Here is a 23146-nt window from a genome sequence, read left to right as displayed (position 1 = left end):
AGTTCTAGCATAGAGTATGTTCACTTCTAGATACACATTGAAATATAAGTCATGTGGGGTTTTTGGTTTTAGTATTTTTTCCATTATTTTGTTGGTGCATTATAGTTGTACATAATGTTGAGATTTGTTGTTACATATTCATACATGCACAATCTAACAATATAAATTAGCTGTTATCACCCCCTAGAACTTTCCATCCTCCTTCTCCCTTCACTCTACTGATCTCCTTTTAATTCTCATGAGATCCCCAGTCTCCTCCTTTTTCCTCTGTAGCTTCCACATATGAGAGAAAACATTTGACCCTTGACCTTCTGAATTTGGCTTACTTTGCTTAACATAATGTGCTTAAGTTCTACTCCATTTTCCTGCAAATAATTTGATTTTTATTTATGGCTGAATAAAAAATCTCCACTGTGTATATAACCACATTTTATTTATTCATTCATCCACTGATAGACTCCTAAGCTAGTTCCATACTTTGGCTGTTTATGCTATAAACATAAATATAAGCCATGTGTTTTTAAATCCTCCAAGTATTATTCTCATGAATTACTCATATTAATACTACATGTGTGGGCTGGGGTTGTGGCTCAGTGATAAAGCTCTTGCCTAGCATGTGTGAGGCACTGGATTCAATTCTCAGCACCAAATATAAATAATAGAATAAATACCATTGACAACTAAAAAATATTTTTAAAAATATTACATATGTGCTATATGGTAAGACTGGGAACTGGATCTGGAAGAATTTCACAAGTCCAACATGAAGAATGCATAAAATTTTTCACTTAGTGAGATAGATGGCTTTGATTCCTAAGTGACTTTTCATCTATCCAATAAGATTTTATTGTTAAAACAACAACAACAACACAAAAAAAAAAAAAAACAGTGCTTTCCCTTTAGAGTTCCTTCTTGCTTTCTAGATTTCATAATAGGTCCAAGTGAAGTCAGCCCCATCTGGGAAGAAGTTTTGGGAATTTAACAGGCCTTTCTAAGTTGGCTTGTTTGGAGCTGATATTAGAAGAATAAGACTGAGATGCCTAATTTTTCTACTGGAGATAGGAACGACCTTTGGAGGCATAAACCTTTGAAGAAAGCCTTCCCAGGAATGCTCGGGTCTGGGCAAAGGGAAGAGAGACACTTCTCCCCTCCATAGATTTCAGTCTATGGCTTGTGAAGCTTGGTTTGTGTCCCCATGACTCATTTTTAAGCCTGTCTTAACCTTGCCTTACTCCAGACCATGTCACAGAGAAGGTGCCTCAGACAGCTCTCTTCTACACTCCACACTAGTAAAGCAATTTAAGGAGGATGACCCAGATAGACTTGGAACACCAAATCTAAAACAATAATGCCTTTCTACTCTTGAGTTGACTGACTAGGTATGAAATCACATAACCAGAGGGTTGTACTATGGACTCCAAACTCTGTTAAGATGCAAATACCATAGGCAAAGGGAAACATTTAAGCTTTCCTGGCCACTCACCTCTTGAATAAGAAAATTATTTATCAGGACTTTTGCAAAGAGTTTATTCTTATAAGAAAAATTATAGATAATGAGCAATGAAATCAGAAGCAAAGGCAAGGGGCATCTACTTCAAAATTGTGACAAGGGATAATTTTTTTCTTATTCTGTGAATTTCTTTGCTCCAAAACTCCTTAGAATTATCTCTTCCTAAACATCTCCTTAACTATTCAACATCTAGAAACATCTCACAATAATAGATCAATGAGACAAATAGGAAAAGGGAAGTATAGAATATGCTTTCCATCAGATTGGGAGCTAACATTTAAAAATAAAACACCCCTCATTACATTTTTTCCTGAGAGAATCACTTTTTTCTATTCATTTTAGTTATACATGACAGTAGAATGTATTCTGGCATATTATACATACATGGAGCATAATTTATTCTAATTAGGATCCTATTCTTATGGTTATACATGATGTGGAGTTACCTTTGTTGTGTATTCAAATACAAGACTAGGAAAGTTATGTCTGATTAATTCTACTGTCCTTCCTAGTCCCTTCCCTCTCCCTTTCCTTCATTCCCCCTTTGTCTAATCCAATGGACTTCTATTCTTCCCCTCCCTTGTTGTGAATTGGCATCCACATATCAGAGAGGACATTCAGTCTTTGTTTTGGGGGGGATTGGCTTATTTCACTTAGCACAATATTCTCCAGTTCCATCAATCTACTGGCAAATGCCATGATCTCATTCTTCTTTATGGCTGAGTAATATTCTATTGTGTATATGTGGCATATTTTCTTTATCCATTCATCCACTGAAGGATACCTAGGTTGGTTCCTTAGCTTGGCTATTGTGAATTGAGCTTCTATAAACATTGATGTGGCTGCATCCCTGTAGTATGATGATTTTTATGTCCTTTGGGTATAAACAAGGAATAGAAGTCCAATTTCCACAGACAATGCCAAGGGGATTTGGGCTGTGAGTATCCACTTTGCAAAAACAAAACTGAAGAAAAAGCAATCTGCCAACATAAAAAGGATCTCATTGAGTAGACAGCACAAGAGAAGTCATTAGAGCATGACTTCTCAGGAGGCAGATCTCAGAACAGGAGGAACCCTCAAGATGGAAGAGACTGGCAGCCACACACACTCTGTCAATGTGAATGGGATAGTAGGGCCCAGGGCATTGCTGAGTAATGCAGGACTGCAGAGGGGAGGGCAGAGGCCAGGGTCAAACCATGGAAAAGCTTTGTACTTTTCAGTGGCAATTAGAATTTATCTGATAGACCTATGATTAACTTTGGTGCTTATAAAAATTTTCCTGAGAGGCTTATTAAAATTCTGACTCCTAGGTCTCTTAAAATTCTGATTTGATAGACCTAGGATGGAAACAACACAAATCTTTATGTTTTGAAGGTCCTTAGAATGATTCTGATATTGATAGTCCATGAAGAAACACTTTGAGAATCACTGGTATGGAGGAAGGGAGAGCATGAGAGAGTTCTTACGAGTGGGAGTGGAGCGTTTAGGTTGAGTTTTAGAATAGCAGCAGGGAGAATGGACAGAGGATGTGGGAGAAGTGTCAGGGCAACCCCCGAGGCAGGTTATTGAACACAAGGACACAGCAGAATGAAGAACAGACTGAGGGATAGGGGAGAAATAGTCTTGATAGGTGTAAGTGACAGATTAGCTTTAGGGAAATAAGAAACAGATACTAGTTTAAGAAACAATATTAGAGTAAGGAGATTTTGAAGGTGAGTTAAGAATTATTTATTTAGTATCAGGGATTGATTCTAGGGGCACTTTACCACTGAGTTACATCCCCAGCTCTTTTGAAACAAGTTCTCACTAAGTTGCTATAATTGGTCTCAAATGTGATCCTCCTGCCTCAGCCTCCTGCTGGTTATAGGTATGCAAACTGTACCCTGCTGTCTTTTTCAGATTTCACCTCGACTTCTACCACAGCCTGAGAAAAACAGATACTGACCAATATTTGTTGAATGAATGCACTCAAGTACACAAAACTCCATGAAACAGATAACTCTGTATTAAAGAGTTCTGTGGAGTGAATGTGTCTCTGCAAAGCTCACACAGTGAAGTCCTAACTCCCAGTGGGGCTGTATTTGGAGCAAAGAAGCTCTTACATGTTAAGTAAAATAAAAGGATGGTGTCCTGATCGTATAAGATTTGTGCCCCTATAAAAAGAAATATCAGAGGGTTCACTCTCCATTCTCTCTCGCCGATATAAAGACACAGCAAGAAGGCCCCAACTGCAAGCTTGGAAGAAAGCCCTCACTAGGAACTGAATCCTTTGGGAATCTTGATTTTGGATTTCCAGTTTCTAAAACCGTGAGAAAATAAATTCCTCTTATATAAGCCACCCAGTCTGTGGCATTTTGTTATGGCAGCCTGAGTACACTAAGATAAGCAACAAGCCGCAGGAGCGATCACCTTTCGAGGTAACGTTTGTGCCAAGAAATGGAGCATCATCACAGATCACACATATGTATTCCTTTTCTCTCGCACAGCTGAAAAGAGCTATGACATCTTCTCTGCTAACACTCAGAGTCCATTGAGGGGAGACTTCTTGGCAATGCTGTGTCTATTGAAGTTTCTTCCACTGTTTGATAAAAAAAAAAAATTTAGACAGAAATTGAAATCTATTTGAAATAAATCTGTATAGCTAACATAGAAAGCCTTCTTTTTAGAAAGGAACTCTGAGCAGTTGAAGGCAGGGAGACTGGGAATTAGATGTGATAGTTAAGCTGCTTTTGTAACCACATGATGAAAAGCAACAGTGAACTGGCAAAGTGGAAAGGAAATCTTATTTGTATCAATATCAGAGTATTTTACAAAACTCAGGCTTACGGATGCAGCTGGAGGCAAGAAACAATTTGAACTGGGGACCTGAACACTGTCAGAAATCTCCCCACTCGTCAGCATGGTTCTATTCATCATTCTTACTAGACACGATCAAAATCATAGTTGATGTAACTCTGTTTTTTTTTAGATTTTATAGCTATAGATTCTAAAAGAACACAAACTGAATTCTTAGGGAAGAAGTTCAAAGACCAAGTTGAGTTGGGTGTTCTACCCCTGCAAATCCAGTGTGACCAGGAGACACCCAAAGAGCTATAGTCAAATATGGCATCCCCAGCTGCAGTTATACAAAGGGGAGGGGCAAGTGGACAGTATCTTCACAGACAGTGTCTTCATTGACATTGGAAGCAAGAGGACAGTTTAAAGTGTGAGTAACTGAGGTTGAAGACATGGAACTGGGACCACTGAATGAGAGGACCCAGGCCAGAGACAGTACCCAAAACTTTCCCTGACAAACACTTTCACCAACACCCAGGGGAGAATGGATCATTAAGCCTAAGCTTAGCTATATATTATTCATAATTTGCTGCTATGCTTGCTAATGTTAAATATTAATATACTAAATATAAAGTTTTTTCATGCAGTAATTTTAGGTTTTAACTTATTCTTTTGTCCTCTCTCTTACATAAAGAAAATATTTTAGATTTTTTTTAGAGAGAAAATGGAATTGGTGAAAACGGTAAGAGGTTTAGAGTCAGACAGGCCTGGCTTCCCACTTGAGGGCTTCTCACCTATGGGTTCTATGCCTATGTTGAAGGTTCTGGTCTCTTCTGATCTTCAGAGGCTCTTATGTTTTTCCTGATTGTGACACCCTGATCATGTATTTAATGTTATCTCACCTAAGTTGTAGTTATACATTCAGCAAACATTCCTTGAACACCCACTATGTGCCAGACACTGTTTCAGGAAACTCAAGTGTAACATTAAAGAAAATAAAGATTGCTGACCTCATGGAGTTTGCATTCTGAAGAAGGCAATAGTTAAAATAAATAAGCAAAATTATAACATGTTAAAAAGTAATCGAAGTTAAGGATAAATTCCAAACACAGAATGAATGGCATTATTTGAAAATACTTGTCTGGATACTTACCTCCCTTTTAGACAAAAAGTGCTTTGAAAGAGGTACAATGTCTTTTTCCAGTGCCTTATCCAGTGTGGCAAATGCTAAATGAATATTTGCTGGAGTTCTGAGGGATAAGGAGAATAACAGGAAATTAATTAATTCTGATGCATTAGAAGGTGCTTGGATTTTCAGCTCAGGCTGCCATAACAATATACCATTGACTGATTGTCTTAAACAACAAAAATTTATTTTCTTACAGTTCTGGAGGATAGAAGTCCTAAATCAGTGTGGCAGTAAGGTTGGGTTCTAGTCAGGACTTCTTCCTCATTAGTGAAGCCAATTTCTTATTCCAGAGAGAAAGCAAACTTTTCAGTGTTTTTGCTTATGAGGGCCCCACCTTCATGACCTCATTTAATCCTAATAACACCCCAAAGTCTCATCTCCAAATACCATCATGTGGGACAGGTCTTCAACATATGAATTTTAGAGGGAGATATATACATATTTACACACACACCCCCCCACACACATACACACTTGGTTTATGATAATACTTAAAGCTAATATCCTCAGAAGATGATATATAATCAATCAACCAACAGATACATGAAAAAAATGTTCATAATTACTTAGCAATTAGAGAAATGCAAATCAAAACCACTCTAAAATTTCATCTCACTCCAGTCAGAATGGCAGCTATTATGAAGACAAACAATAATAAATATTGGCTAGGATGTGGGGGAAAAGGTACACTCATACACTGCTGGTGGGACTGCAAATTGGTGCAGCCAATATGAAAAGCAGTGTGGAGATTTCTTGGAAAATTGGGAATGGAACCACCCAGCTATCCCTCTCCTCGGTCCATACCCAAAGGACTCAAAAACAGCGTACTACAGGTACACAGCCACATCAATGTTTATAGCAGCACAATTCACAATAGCTAAACCGTGGAACCAACCTAGATGCCCTTCAGTGGATGAATGGATAAAAAAATGTGGCATATATACACAATGGAATATTACTCAGCAATAAAAGAGAATAAAATTTACCTGGCATTTGCAGGTAAATGGATGGAGTTAGAGAAGATAATGCTAAGTAAAGTTAGCCAATCCCAAAAAACCAAATATCGAATGTTTTCTTTGATATAAAGATGCCAATTCATAGTGGGATAGGGAGAGGGAGCATGGGAGGAATAGACAAACTCTATATAGGGCAGAGTTGTTGGAGGGGAAGGGAGGGGGCATGGGGTTATAAATGATGGAGGAATGTGATGGACATTATTATCCAAAGTACATATATAAAGACACAAATTCATGTGAGTATACTTTGTATATAAGTAGAGATATGAAAAATTGTGTTCTATATGTGTAATAAGAATTGTAATGCATTCCATTGTCATATATACATTAAATAAATAAATAAATGTTAATATATAAGTAGATGAATCTCAGCATATTGGATTTAAAGAAATTTAATTTAATTTAAAGAAATTTAAAGCAGGAAATCTTGAGCCTATGTTTGGGCCTCATCTCTACCCTTTATGCCCTCTGAAACAGTAAGCAAAATTCTTAGCTCTGTTTCTATTTCCTCTTCTGTAAAGTGAGCACCTACATCATCAGGCTATGAGGACTAAATCTGTTAATACTTGTAGTCAGGCATAATGCTCTGTTAGAGTCTGTAAACAAGTCAGGATGGCGCCTGGCATTTTGCCAGAGAAATGTTAGAATCTGTAAACAAGTCTGGATGGCGCCTGGCAAAATGCCAGAGGGAGTGGTTTGTGAAGTAACACCAGCGAGCCATTAAGTGTGGAGATTTCTTATTGGTTGACTGATGTATCTAGTTTATGTTAATTAGATAAGCTGAGTGGAATGTATAAATACCGCTCCTGTCCTACAATAAACAGCTCCTACTCCTGCTGTATCAACGTACACAAGTTATTCGTCACCCCCTGGTTAGTTTGCCCAGCCAGCCGGGCTGCGGCAATGCTCCATAGAAGATCATTTCAAATAAAAAATATCTGATTGAGTAGACCAGGTCCATTCATTTTCTAGAGTTCTTGCAACAAACAGGACAGACTGAATGGCTTAACAACAGAAATGCAATGTCTCATGATTTTGGAGGCTGGAAGTCCAAGATCAAATGGGTTAGCACCTTTTGTTTTTTACTGAGGTCTCTCTTCTTGGTTTACAGGTAGCCACACTGTCACTGTGTCCCTGCATGGTTGTTCCTCTCTTTATCCACGTCAATCACTTCTCTTCTCGTGTGTTCAGAGGTCCTATTCTTATAAGGACAACGATTGTGATGGGTTAGGGTCTGCTCTAAAGACTTCATCTTAAACCTTTGAAGGCCTTATCTTCAATTATGGTCCAAATTCTGAGGTATGTTAGGACTTCAACATATCAATCAGGTGAGAGAGTAGACACAATTTAACTTATAATGCCAGAAAAGGAGGCCTTTAAACCTCTGGGTACCTTATTTTATCAGTTGCTTATGGTAACTTTCTGAAGTGGCAGGGAGACTTGTATTATCATTATCCCTACTACACAGATAAAAAGACCAAGGGTAAAAAGACACAGAATCATTGACTCCCAATCAAGCACTCTATATCCAAGATCACAATACCTCTTCCAGCTGTCACTTCTGCTACTCTTGGTGAGATACAATTATTTCTGGCTGCTCACAGCTTCACTACACACCTTCACTGGCTTCTGAAGTTCTTCTGGACAGGGCAATACTGAGGAGGCCTGCAGAACAGGCATCCTGCACAATACAGAGCAGTAACTTGAATTTTGGACAATTTAGTGGACATAAAAAATGGAAAGAAGAAGTTAAGGGCTTTAACATATAGCCGAATGCCCCCGCATCTGAGGTTTGCCTGGCTATTTTTCACTGAGACTATTCAATACCAACTGAAGACATGTCTGACAGGTTTTATCCAGAAAACTCTAATTTTAAAAAGTGCTGACACTGCCAGAGGCCTTGCTGCTGAGATGCAGGCAGACCTGATAGCAACACATTCACCTTTTTATAAAGTCCTGCTCCAGCTTTACCCAAGTACAAATTGGAGTTAACCTTTTCACAGTCATCTAGATGAGTGGCCTAGAAAACACAAATATGATTACTTTGCAGCAGAATTCCTGAAAGTACCTTGTTAGAACAATCACAAAATCATCTGAAATTGAAGGAAAAGTCCTGTCAAATGAACTACTAAAATCATGGCACTATATAAGACTTACATGGTCCAGTACATTTAGTATTGAAGAAAAGCTAGCCATGGAGTAGCTTACTGTTTGTTTTTTTTCTCCCCCCAGTGGAGACAGGCATAGGATAGGGGTCAGTCAAGGCAACAGCCTTTGGGTCCAGAAATTCTGCCTTGCTATTGGGTTGCAAATCAATCTGTTGCCCCCTAAATTAAAAAGCAGTGATGATTTCCAACACTTGCCTTTTGTTAAATGCAATCTTTCATCTTATCTGTGCCCCACTTATTAGGTCATAGGTTTCAGGAGCACACAGGTACTATTAATAGCAATGTCTTTTCCAAATTCTCTTTCTCCTGCTTCATTGTGCCACTCCCCAAGGTAACTATAATGCACTAAAAAGAAGATGGTTTGAGCTTCAATTCAAATGTTGGATTGAGCACTGTGTTAGTCAGTTTTTTGTCATTGTGACCAAAATACCTGACAAGAACAACTTGGAGGAGGAAAGGTTTATTTTGGTTCATGCTTTCAGAGGTTCAGTCCATGTTCAGCAGGCTCCAAGGCAGAAACATCTAGGGGAGAGGGTGAGGCAGAGGAAAGATGCTCAGCTCATGGCAACCACAGAGCAAAGAGAGAGAGAGAGAAAGGGGTCAGGAGCAGGCATAGTCCTGAAGTCCACACTCCAGGGGCCCTTCCTCCAGCCACACTCTACCTGCCTCCAGTCACCACCCACTAATTCGTACTGCTATCGACATGTTGGCTTAATCCACTGATGTGGTAAAAGCCCTAATCATTGCTTAAACCTGAACCTTGCTGCACTGGGAATCATGCTTTTAAACAAAACAGGACTTTTTAGGGGGACATTCCAGATACAAATTCTAATAAATACACACATTTGCCTCTTTCTCAAGACCATATTGAAATAAAAATGTAGGCGTACAAAATGAACAAACATAAGAGCAAAGAGAACAAGAGTAGGTGATGGTTATTAGTGAATTGATGGATTTCAGCAAATATGTGAAAGAAAAAGGAACGTTATGTATGACCTCTGACATGGCAATCACACTCTGGGGTGCATGTAAGAGAAATTCTCACTGAGGTCTATAGAGAATGTGTGCACAGATGGCCATTATGATAATGAGGAGTGAATGCATTCTATGAGACACTAGGCAGCAATAAGTAGAAGAGTGAGGAATAAAGTAAGTGAGAATATAGTGAGAAGAGAAGAAAGCACACTATCATTCATGTAAATTAAAGACTCCAACACACAAGAGTGCATACTGTAAAAGACTACCCATAAATGTATTTTAAGGACATTAATACATTTCTGTGGACTGTTGGGGGAGTGGTGGATAGGAAAGAATGAGAACGACATTACAAAAAAATAAGATGAAAGAAGAAAATAAAAATTAGAGGGAACTCATTTAAATTGGTGATAAAAGGCACTATGCACATGGTACTTGGGGTCCTGCAGAAAAGTACCCTAAATAGAAGTGGGTTAGATGAAAGAGGAAAGGGAAGCCACATTTCAGAATGCACTAGAAAGAAACCAATCCCACACATTTATCATTTATACATTTAACAAAGAAGTTACTTGAAGTCATACTCTTTTTTTGTAACACAGATAGAACCCAAGAACACTTAACCACTGAGCTACATCCCAGACTATTATTGTTGTTGTTTTGAGATAGGGTTGCACTAAGTTTCTTAGGACCTCACTAAGTTGCTGAGGCTGGCTTGAACTTGTGATCCTCCTGCCTCAGCCTTCCATGATGCTGGGATTACAGGCATGTACCACCATGCCCTGAGAAGTCATAGTCTTAACTGTTCATTATAAGGAAATTTAAACAATTTTATATTTTTACCATGTTCATATATTTCTTAGGTTTTTTCTTTTAAGTTAAAATGGATTTTAGCACATTAAAAAGATCTACTTGCTCAGGGGCTGGGGTTGTGGCTTAGCGGTAGAGTGCTTGACTAGCACATGCAAGGTGCTAGGTTCGATCCTCAGCACCACCTAAAAATAAATAAATAAAAGTATTTTAAAAATCCACTTGCTCTATTTTTTTTTCAAAAAAAAGAGAGATAGAAAATGTCTAAAGAAAATGTGATATGGATCAAACCTTTAGTATAAAGGGTGCCTACCATCTAATATAATTAACATTTTTACTTTTTCCTCTGTATGCATTAACAACATCATGCAGAAAATGCAAGTAGAGTCTCTCAAGACCTACTGCCACAAGGCAACTATTCAAGATGCCAACTTGTGCTTTATGAAAACACAGGTTTTGGAATGTGAGAGTCAGTGGATATTTTATTAACAAAAGCCAAGCCCACCAGCAATATGAACCTTCTACTATGTTAAAGGAAAATGCTAATTATCTGAACCAAGCATTACATTAGAGCAAATCCAGAACTCAGTGGAAAAACAGCTTTATTGATTCACCATGTTTGCCATTGACATACCAACAGCAAGTCTCATGATACTACACAGGAAGTCCAAGTTAGTCAGAAGGGTTTGCTTTGTAATACGACGGTTGCAGCCAGATCTTCCTGTCTAGATGAAGATACCATCCAAATCCCAGAAAAACAAAACAAAGGGTAAAACCCCAGCAGCTGCAAATAATTTCTTCCAGTCATCAGGATAGCTTTTCACTTTCATTGCAATTATCATACAAAAGTTCAGAACTAAATAGAGTAATAACACAAAAACATTAACTTGGGCAACAGACATATAGTTGATGGATTTTATGTACACTAAGTTGAGTAAAGAAAATAATTGAGGACTTTTAGAAAAGAATAGAGCAGTTGTTTCATTGATCAAAGGCAAAACGGGTGAATCCTTAAAGCTCTTTTGCTTTCTTCTCTAAGTTGTCACTGTGCATTATCTCAGGATGACATTCAAATGTCATTTTTAAAGGTTTCTAGTGAAACTTTATTCGATATTTTTCAAAGTAAATTAAAACTACATACAGTAAGAGAACTATACACTCAGTTTAGAACATGAAAATAGAAAAATAAGGTCAATAAGAAAGGCCCAGCTCTTTATTCTGCTGATGATCCAGGCTGCCTGGATGAATTTTATTTTCAGGCAAGGAGACTGATTGTTGATGGGTAAGGGCAGACAGCCCCGTGGGTGTGGGCCTTAAGGTCATTGCCAGAGCTGGACAATCTCAAGACTGGGATGGGGAGGAAAGCTGTTCACATGAAGTGAAATAATCATCACATTATTTATATGGTGATGATAATAAACTCAAGTCAGTTCTTCTACAACAATAACAATTGTAAAATATATAAAAATACATCTATCTCGAGGGTCATGATTTCCCATTTATTCTGGGGGACCCGAGTACTCAGTTCATTTTACCATCTTAGAACTATCATGAGGCGTAGTGATGGGAGCAAAATTTTTACAGGGCAATTTAAAAGGCACAATGTCAGCCCTGTGGACTACTTTTGTTGCAAATAATAAGTAATGATAAATTTCCAGGTTAAAAATTCTTGGCTTATCTTAGTCCAAGTGTAGGGTTTTGAAGAGAATATGTTTAAATGGCTATATTTATGATGGGTAATGTTATTGTTTTAGGGGGGAAAACTGGCTTGTTTTAATTGACATTTCTGTGGTGAAGGGTCAGAATGAATTCATTCTAATCAGGTTTCCTGACAGCATAAGCTTGAGAGATTTTTTTTTCCTGGTTGGAGTTCCTGCTGAAACAAAATTAAATTTGGTGGAATTTGGGGACTTTGTTTGATTTTCCCTAAATCTGATCATCTGGAGTCAACCCACATGAGAAAACAGTAGCTTTTTAAAGACCACAGTATCTTCTGTGTTGAAACACAATTCTCTAGTTCCAAAGACAGATTAACCTACTGATTCAAAGCAGTTTTAACCTTGGCTCAACTCTTTACTGTACTGATAATCCAGGATGCCTGAATGGTTTTTATTGTCAAGAAATAAGACCATGATAGTTGATGCACAAAAGAGACAGCCCTATGGATGCATGCCTTAAGGATCATCACCAGGAAGAAATACTGTCAAGACCCAGATGGAGAGGTTGTTCTCACAAAGGGAAGAGTCATCACAGTATTTATATGGTGATGACAGCAAATTGAAATCAGATCTTCTACAGAACTAACAATTATAAAACATTTAATCATTAGGAAAGCCATAAGTCAAGTTAAGCAGAAGATGCCAAGGCAAGTAGTATAAACTTAGCACCATCTGAATAGAAGGTGTCAGGGAATAGCTTTGGCTACCAGGCCTTTTGAAGTTGCTTTCCCCTACTAATGCTAGGGATATTGATGAAGCAATCATTTTGACTCGGAGACAATTTGGGAACTAAAAATCAAATCAAAATACTTTCAACTGTTTTCAACACTGAGTGATATGTGAAACAGATATCTTTAACTTTTATCTTAAGTCTCACTGGACCCATTAGAGACCGGGACTACAGTGGGGCTCAGGAATTAGTGGTCATAAGAAATAAGTGAGGTTCCCAGAGAAGATCGGGGTATGGAGGGAACCCACAAACAGCAAATGTAAAGGCATTGCTTTTCAAGCTGGAGCATGGAGCCATTCCCTTCTTTCATGCAGCTGACATCATAGGTGGAGGGAGAAAACAATAAAGAGCAAATAACTAGACAGGATGATTTCAGATAATTTCAGTGCTGTGATAAAAATAATTTAAACAGGTGACACAATAGAGAACCCCTAGTGGTTTTGCCATGCACAGCAAGGCCAGTGGGACATGATGACTAAGGGAGTCAGGGGTACTGATGAAGCAGGCTGGGACGAAAAGGTTATCTAATAGTGTCTCAATTGGGTATTGACATATGGGGCCAAAAAGTTGTGTTGCAGATGACTATTCTGTATCTTGTAGGATATTTAGCATTGTTCCTAGCCTCTACTTACTTGATGCCAATAGTACTCCCCAGTTCTAATAACCAAAAATATCTCCAGACATTCCCAAACGTTCTCCAAAACAGTTGAGGATCTCCAGTTGAGAACCACCAATTCATGTATGGCCTTGGAAGCAGGATATTTAACAATTCATGTGACATAGGCACCAACCAATCAGAATGGGTGCTGTCAGTAAAGAACTATTAAGGCTGTTCCATAGTCTTCTGCTATAGATCATGGTAAAAAGCCTGGACTTTATTATAATTTTGATTAAAAGTTATAGTAGTGTTTTAAGAAAGTGAGCAATATGATTTCTTTTATGTTTTACAAAAGATCATCTCAGCCCTTTGAGCAGGAAATAGATTACAGGGCAGGGTAGCATGAAAAGCAGGGAGATTAGTAAGGTTATTGAAAAAAAATCCATGTGCAAGATAAGGGTAACTTGGACTATAGTCACAGCAATGGAGACAAATCAAAGTAATGAGAATAAACTTTGGGAGTGGGGGGAGGCAAATGAAGAATGGTGGATTATCACTAGATTTTGGTTTAACAATTAAGTGGATGATGAGCATTTACTAAAATGGGGAAGATAAACAAAAGAACAGATTTTAGAGGGGAAAAAATCAAGCATTTTCTTTTAGGCATATTCCATTCCAGATGCCTATGAAGCATCTAAATGAAATCATCCAGCAGGCAGTTAAGTACTTGAGTCTAGAGGTCTCTGAAGTGATTAGAGTTCAATATGTAAATATGACCACTAACAGCATATGCAACGTGAAAACAAATAACACCCAGAAGTCTATGTTTACAAAGGTAATCATCAAAGAGGCCACAAATGATTTAACCAGAGTGTCTGCTTAGTATCTGGGAATTACTTAAATATTTCATGCCCCCCCCACATTACTTCATATTTGCTCCTCACTTTACACAAGATCAGCCTCATTCAATCTCAGTCAACAAGTAGACTTACTAGTTAATAATGGTCCTTTGTTTTCTGCTAAAAAAAAATCTTGAGCAAATACCCCTGTGCTCTTTTCTAGGTTTTCTGACAGTGCAAAATTGAGAGCAAGTCTACTAGGCACTAGAGTAGGAGCAGGAACTGGGAAAGAAATGTATAGAAGATGTTTGGGTCATAATATTATTCTTTCTTCTTAGTACCAGACAGTTTGGGAAGCCTAAATTTAATACCACCTATTCTCTCGATATTCAAAACATCTTATCACGTTTCCTTTAATATTATTAAATTCCTGATTATATTGTTGGTTTTGGAGGACAGATATCACTCTATTATATTCAAACCTAGTTCTATCAGATATTAACATATACTACTATTGATAACATATGAAATTTCATAGTTAAATAAGACCTTGTGGTTTTCAAAGCATTTCCCATACTGATAAATCTTTTTTTCACTATCATTTGGAACAATAATGGGGAAAGGAGATATTTATATACCTAGCATAAAATAGGGGCACTCTTGTTCAAGAAAATTGTGTTTGCCCAGGGTCCTCAGCTGGTAAATGTTAGGAAAATAAGAGGAACACAGATGTTTTGACAACTAATCTAGTACTGAAAGAAGAGAAGATATTCTGACTGTCCATTTTGCAAAGGGACTCTCAGTGAATGGCAACAAACATGAACTGCTCATTTCATTTTTTCCACAAAATGATCTGAGCTGGTTCTCAACCAGGTATATTTTCATATGATCCTTCTTACAATCTACTGTTCCCATGCTTGATAAAATTTGTGTGGCTGCCTTCTGTGTTAAACAGGCTAGCATTCCCTATGCTTTCTTGGCCAGTCACTGTCCCAGTGGACAGTATTTTACTGAGACTTCTTTATTACCAACCTAACTCTTTCCATTACTTTAATCTCATCATTGCTAAACATTGGCATAGGCTATAAACCTTGAATTATATTCTTCCCTTTTTCCATGTTCAGTGGGTTTTCTCTAACTTGGCTCTCTATTATTAATAAGGTTTCTCTTTTTCATTCTGTTGACAAATATATGGTTCTGTTGGTTTTAAAGCTAATATATCATATTGTAGAAAATGACTTAAAAGTACAAAGAGGAAAACATAAATTATCCACGTTTTCACTAATGAAAGATCAATTAAAATTTAACTGCTTGATTATTTTTGTCTTTCTTGAATGCTTTGTTAGCAACTTTGTTCTCACAAATTGCGAAGGTATTCAAGTCCATGAATTTTCCTTAGTGTGCAGTTTTAACTACATCCTCTAACATTGGTGGACAGTGGTAGAAGATTAGTTTAGAGAGGTAATCTGTAGCCAGATAATGTATAGGTCATAGTTCTATAGGTCATTGTGAAATGCTGGCTTTTACTGGAGAGAAATAGAGCTACTGAAGAAGTTGTGTTTTATTTTGAGACAGGTCTCACTAAGTTGCTGAGGCTGGCTTTGAACTTACGATCCTCCTGCCTCAGCCACAGGGATTATAGGCCTGCTACATGCACTGGGCAACTGGAGATTTTTAACCAGAATTGTGGTATACTGTTAACTTAATTAAAGATCAATCCGGTTGCTACATTGAGAACAGCTGTAAGATAAGCAAAGCAGCAGGAAAATCCAGCAGGAGGCTATTACAGTTATTCAGACAAGAGACAAAGATGGATTGCAGTAGAATAGGAACTTCAAAGATGATGAAAATTGAGCCAGCACAGTGGTGCACGCCTGTAATCCAGTGGCTTGGGAGGATGAGATAGGAGGATCTCGAGTTCAAAGCCAGCCTCAGAAAAAAGCCAGGCGCTAAACAAGTCAGTGAGACCCTGTCTCTAAATAAAATACAAAATAGGGCTGGAGATATGGCTCAATGGTCAAGTGCCCCTGAGTTCAATTCCTGGTACCAAAAAAAAAAAAAAAGTTGGTGAAAATTGACAAGTTTCTGGTTATACTTTAGAGACAGAGCAAACAAAATCTGCTGAAGAAAAAAAAAGAAAAGTACCAAGAGTCTTAAAACTTCTGACCTGAGGGCTGGGGTTGTGGCTCAGAGGTAGAGCGCGTGAGGCACCATGCGTGAGGCACTGGATTTGATCCTCAGCACCACATAAAAATAAAATAAAGATATTGTGTCCACCTATAACTAAAAAATAAATATTAAAAAGAAAATTCTGACCTGAATATTTGCCATCAATTGAGATAGGCAAGTAGAGCAAGCTGGGAGGAAATGACATATATCAAAGTGTCTTAGCATTCTTAGCCATTAGGGAACAGCTTTATTAGTTGAAGTCTAGGAGAGAAGTTTGGTCCAGAGATAAAAGTTTGAGTATCATCAGCAAACAAATGGCATTTGCAATCTTGAGACTTAGTGACTATATATACAGGAAGAGAATGGTTTTTTAAAAAGTGAATAAAGGGGAGAGTGAATGATCAATCAACTGTGTGAAGCATTTCAATTTTACCAAAAAGCTAATAAATTATTGGAAGAAATTATTGGTCACCAAGGGATAAATAGGGAAAGCACAGGGAATTTGGAGGCAGTGAAAACACTCAGTCTGATACTATCATGAACTGTGACACTGTATATTTTTCAAAACTCATGGAACAGTACAAGGCCAAAAGTGAACCCTATTGTAAACCGTGGACTTTAGTTAAAAAGGATGTACCAAGGTTGTTTCATTTATAAAAATAAAAAATGTATTATATGCATGCAAAAAGTATACATGTGTGCATGCACCCCTCCTACACACACAATGATAACATTTAAAGAATAAAGTACTGGCTATTATAAAGTTTACTCTAAGTGGAAGAATGTGATAGTTGACATTTGAACTATGCTTTCTATGATCTGACTTAGGTACTTATATATTTTTTCTAAATAATTGTCATAGTTTCTGTTGGATATAACAACTACTTGGTGAATACTAAACCATCAGTGATCATCAAACCTCTCAGAAGTGGTTGGATATTAGGATATAGTAACAGGTCTAGGGACCTAGAGTCTTTCCAACATTTCTGATGAAAAAAAAAAATAGTATCCCTTTATTAAATGAGTAGTAACACAGAGAAAAGCATTTGTGATGAACAGATTTCTCCTTTAGCCAGTCCAGTCAAAATATTTTTAAGCAAGGCACAGTGGCACACACCTGTAATCCCAGCAGCTTGGGAGGCTGAGACAGGAGGATTGAGTTCAAAGCCAGCCTCAGCAACAGCAATAGGACTGGGGATGTGGCTCAGTGGTTGAGTGCTCCTGGGTTCAATCCCCAATAACAAATAAATAAATAAATAAGAAATATATATATATATTTTTTTTTCAAGAAACAAGCTTATTCTAAGATCCAAATTATTCTAATTTTTAGATCTACAATTTTATCACAGACTGAAAACTAACAATTCACAGGTGATTCTATTTCTTGAGAGCAAAAAGCTTCAGTTACCTTAATTTAGTCAATCAATTCATAAAAATAATTTGTCTACACAGATTATTTAAACTAGAATATTAATTATTACTAGAAGTAGTTTTTCAATAACATTTTTGTAACTAAGAGAATATCTTTTGAACAATTTTAGGTTTATAGAAAATTGAGCAAAGAGTATAGAAAAATCCCATATACTCCTTTCCTCTGTTTTCCTGATATCTTGCATGCATGTAGTACATTTTTAATTTTTATAAATGAAATAATATTGGTGCATCATTTTTAACTAAAGTCCACAGTCTACAATAGGGTTCACTTTTGGCCTTGTACTGTACCATGAGTTTTGAAAAATGTACAGTGTCACAGTTCATTATAGTACCAGACTGAGCGTTTTCACTGGCCTCAAATTCCCTATGCTTTCCCTATTTATCCCTCCATGCCTGTCCCCTCAAACTCCTGAAAACCCAGAGATCTTTTTCACTATGTCCATATTTTGGTTTTTTCCAAGATGTCATACAGTTGGAATTTTATAGTATATAGTTTTTTAAATTCATTTAACTGATACAAAAAAATGTAAAAGTTGTACATATTAATGGGTTACCATGTAATGCTAAATATATGTATCACATAATGTTTAAATCAAGTTAAACACGTTTTTCTCCTCAAACATTTATCATTTCTTTGTGGTGACAACTTTCATAGTCTTTTCATCTGGCTCTTTTTTTTGATTAAAAATAGTCTCAGAATTTATTATTCACTGGGCAGAGACGGATTTGAATGTAGTGACTCTCTTTACATTTCAACACCTGCTAAACTTTCTTTTTTAAAAAAAAAACCTTTTTGTATTAATTTTTTTGGATATATGACAGTGGAATGCATTACAATTCATATTATACATATAGAGCACAATTTTTCATATCTCTGGCTGTATACAAAGTAAGTTCACACCAATTCGTGTCTTCATACATGTACTTTGGATAATGATGTCCATCTCATTCCACCATCATTTCTACCCCATGCTTCCTCCCTTCCCCTCCCATCCCTCTGCCCTATCTAGAGTATATAGCCTTTTTAGACTGTATTTTTACTATGAAAATGCCTTTCAGGTTCCTCTATGTCTTTTTGTGGCATGATAGCTCATTTCTCTTTTTATCACTGACTCACATTCCACTTTATGCATATACCATAGTTGTTTTGTCCATTTACATATTGAATTATATCTTGATTGCTTTCAGTTTGGGGCAATTATGGATAAAGCTATTATAAACATTCATGTGCAGGTCTTTGTGTATACATAAGTTTTTACTCACTTGGCTAAATACCTAGCAGCACAATTTCTGGATCACATGGCAAGTCTGTGATTATCTTTGTAAGAAAGTGTCCTCCAAAGCAGTTCTACAAGTTTGCATTCCTGCCAGCAATAAATGAGAATTCCTGTTGCCCCACAACCTTTTTACATTTGGTATTGTCAACATTTTGGATTTTAGCCGTTCTAATAGATGTGTAGTGATCTCATTGTTTTAATTTGCAGTTTTCGAATGATGTGTGATGTCGAACTGCTGGGATTACCGGCATGTGCCACTGTGCCTGGCCTTTTCATTCTCTTTAACAATGCCTCTTACTAATCAGAATTTTTCTCATTTTAATAAAATATAGCATCAGTTTTTTTTTTCTTTCATAGATCATGCATTTGGCATTGTACTTAAAATTTCATCCAGAAACCAGGTCACCTACGTTTTCTCCTATTATCTTCTAGCAGTTTTATAGTTTTTCATTTCACATTTTATTATTTATTATCCATTTTGAGTTAATACTTGTGAAAGGTATGAGGACAATGTTTAGATTCAAATTTCTACATTGGATGTCCAATAGTCCTAGCAAAATTTTTTGAAAAACTATCCTTTTACCATTGAATTAACTTAATTTCTTTGCCAAAGACCAGTTGACTATATTTGTTTGAATCTATTTCTGGTCTCTTCTGTTTCATTGATCTACTTGCCTGTTTCTTTGCCAATACCACTGTCTTGTTTATTATAACTTTATGGTAAATGTTCAATAATTTTAAATGCCTTTAATAATAGCACAAATAATCATTGCACTAAACTTTTACTTCCATTTCTTGGCACATAACAAATCTTTTGTGAAATCCTATTGATCATAATTGACCTCTGTGCTTTTTTATTCTCTTGCTCTACTATTTTTTACCTGGAATATTCCTACTTGACCCAACTCTTCCAAGACTGCATTAGGATGGATAAGGGGTTCCTCCCAAGGACTTCCATAAATACTTTGCTTACTATATTCTTGTAGAAATTATCAACATATTGTATTTTTTTATATCCCCAGCACTAACATAAATGCCAGTACATATGGGTACTCGAATGTTGGTTAAGAAAATAGTCATGAGTGTTTGTATTTATATAACTATATGCCAGCTTAAAACAAAGCTAAAATAAAACAGTAAACTGGGAAATGGATTTCGGTAACTGAATGATGACTAGTTAGTAAGATGGTAAAACTAAGCAAACAACTGCTGTGCTTCCACAGACAACATCAATCACGGGTTCAAGCTAATATTATCTTCATTCATCATTGGTTTTATTCATTCATTCATTCATTCAACATTGTTTCTTTATAATACCAGTGTCTATGTTAAATGCTAACAAAACAAAACATGAGTAAAATACTAGTGCTAAGCACATCACAAATAATTAAGTCAAAAAGTGAGAAGTGATACGAGGTGATACCAAAAAAAAAAAAAAATAAAGTACTAATTTGTACATTTGAGAGAGGGGCTCAGTCTATATTCTATTATATATATACATATATGATTGCTCAATGAAAGGAATTTAGAATGTATTATAAAGAGCTAATTTATTCATTTATGAATTTATATATATGAAATCAGCTTCTCTGTTATTGTATTTAGCAGCTCAAGATATCTTTGGGAAATGGGCTGGAGTGATAAATTTGCTTTCCCCACATGAAGCAGTCCCAAGTGGCTTCTAAGTCTTTATGATCTAAAACCACCAAAAAGAGAACAGAGACACTTGAACTAAGGTTACAGCCGAAAAGTATTTTTGTGTGAATCCCCATTTATCCTTTTGTAATGGCTTGCACATCAAATGTATCCCACCTACATGTCAAAGTTTTCATTTTCTAACACAAATTCCTCCCAGAGTCTCAGTGCCAAGCTGTGTTCTGTCAGCCTTTCCTATCAGAGCCAGATAACAGATCTAGCAGGAACGATTCATCTGATGGCTTTGTGATGAGCATGTGAAGCACAATTGGATACAGATTGCTCTGCCATCACTGCATTGCCATCCCTGCGGTTCCTACCGCAAACCCTCCTTTCATGGATTAAGCAGGCAGTCATCATTAAATGCATGGACCACAGTTTTATTTTGTGATTTCTTTCTTTTCTCTGAGAAGACTGACTTGATTAGTTAGTTTCAGTGGGCACGACATAATTTACTGTGGTCATATAATGCATATTTACAAGAAAATATAAATTACTGAATTTTTTGAAAGCTGTCATATTTCCTATTTCCTGAAGTTCAATTATTCTCAGCTAGCCAAATGTACCTGATTATGTTGGTTAAAACAGGAGCACTTCTGATTTCCCACAGAGCTCCCTGAATTTTCACACTGTATACTCTGTATACCAAAGAAGGATAACACTCATTTAGTCTCTGACATGGAAGCATTTTAAATTTTTACAATATAGATTGAATAAAGAACTTGCCACTTACCTCTCTTTAAGAACAAATCATCTTTCTTTCTTCTATAATAAGAACTCTCACAGGGAACATCACAAAGGGTCAATATGTGAGATTAATTGGCTATTGTGTTCAGTGCAGGGGACACTTGGTAGGGTGTTCTCACAATCAAAAAGACCTTAAGAACGGAACGACTCAAAAAGACTCTCATATGTATGATTGGTTTTTCTCTGTGAAAAGAAAAAAAATTATGGAATATTAAAGTCTGTATCTAAAGATAAGATTCAAAGTATATGAATGGTGTTAAGATTAAAATAACGCTTGCTGAGTATGGGGTTTAGGCATGAAGTTGTTTGGCACTAGCAACACACTCGGCTGTGCAGCTGAAGAATTTGGCTTCTATGACTGGAACAGACTCACAGCTCTCCCAGGAGATAAGCCCTCTGATGCCATCAGGGTCATGCAGAAACAGAAAGCTCTGTGAAGAAGGGAACTCATCCACCTTGTTGCCAGCATGTGTCAGTATGCCCAGCTTGTTAAAACACAGGTTTAAAAAATTATATTTCTAACCAGTCCATATATAGCTGCTATTGTGAGTCCCACAAATGATATCCTTCCACCCCAGCCTTCTTATTCTGTTATGCTTCAGACAGGCATCACTGATGGAAGGATCCAACCTGACAGAGAAGAGCACCTCCAGGACATTACCACCACCACCACCAATGGCAGTTCTGACTAGTACTCTAGTAACCTGATTACCAATTCTAATTGGTGGGCCCAGGGGTGTTATCAAGTATCAACATTACAAAGGGTTAGTGTGTAGAGATTAATTGTCTAATTGTGTTTAGTGCAGGGGACAGTTGTTATCAAGAATCCAGATAACATCCCTGGGCCCACCAATTTGAATATCATCCTTCCCCCACAGAGTTCTGGATATCATTTCTGTACCCAGGGTCCTGGGTATCTTTTTGGCACCCAGAGTCTTGGGTAGCAACTTTGCACCCACGTATTCTGGGTTTCACCTTGAACCCAGGTTCCTGAGTATCAATCCTGCATCCAGTTCTCTGGATATCTAGTGTAACAATGTCTGCCACATAGTAGCTGCTCAATACGTTTTTCTGAATAAATTGATGAATGAGGGACCCATTTATCTTACTTATTTGTATTTCTTTAGATTCTGCAGAAACAATACCTATTTGCTAGTTCAATCCTACAACATTGTATTCAGTAACAAAATGATTTCTGGTCTGTTGATTCTGCCTGGTATTATCCATATTTCCAATGCTGTTCATCAAGATGTTGACTGAGCACCTACTATGTGACAGAAACCAAATTCTGGAGGGACCCTCTAAGAGCCATAGTGAGCTGGACATGTGCTTGGACTTCTTCCCAAGAGCACAGAACTCATCAATAATTCACAACTATGAGGGAAAGGGAATGCTAAAAAGATTGACTCATACATGTATTCTTCAGGTTCAACCTGACTTTATTTTGGATTTGGTCATAGGATCTAAAAGTTAATTTTATGAGCAACTAAAGACATGGA

The 23146-nt window shown here is 37.1% G+C and overlaps 1 long non-coding RNA gene across 1 annotated transcript in view; it reads right to left on the bottom strand.

Annotated features, from left to right (window-relative positions):
- Positions 1-23146, bottom strand: part of LOC139705696 (uncharacterized) — a 101349-nt gene that overhangs the window by 11831 nt on the left and 66372 nt on the right. Inside the window, exons 2-4 of the long non-coding RNA XR_011707506.1 lie at positions 21634-21830; positions 5439-5535; positions 3920-4088 (exon numbers count right to left, since the gene is read on the bottom strand). This is a non-coding gene — a long non-coding RNA (uncharacterized lncRNA). The remainder of the gene's footprint in view (positions 1-3919; positions 4089-5438; positions 5536-21633; positions 21831-23146) is intronic.

The sequence above is a fragment of the Marmota flaviventris genome, chromosome 5, assembly GCF_047511675.1.
Source record: "Marmota flaviventris isolate mMarFla1 chromosome 5, mMarFla1.hap1, whole genome shotgun sequence".
In the NCBI taxonomy this organism is placed as follows: Eukaryota; Metazoa; Chordata; class Mammalia; order Rodentia; family Sciuridae; genus Marmota; species Marmota flaviventris.
Note: the sequence above shows the minus strand (reverse complement) of the source record. Positions and strands in the feature narration are given on the sequence as shown.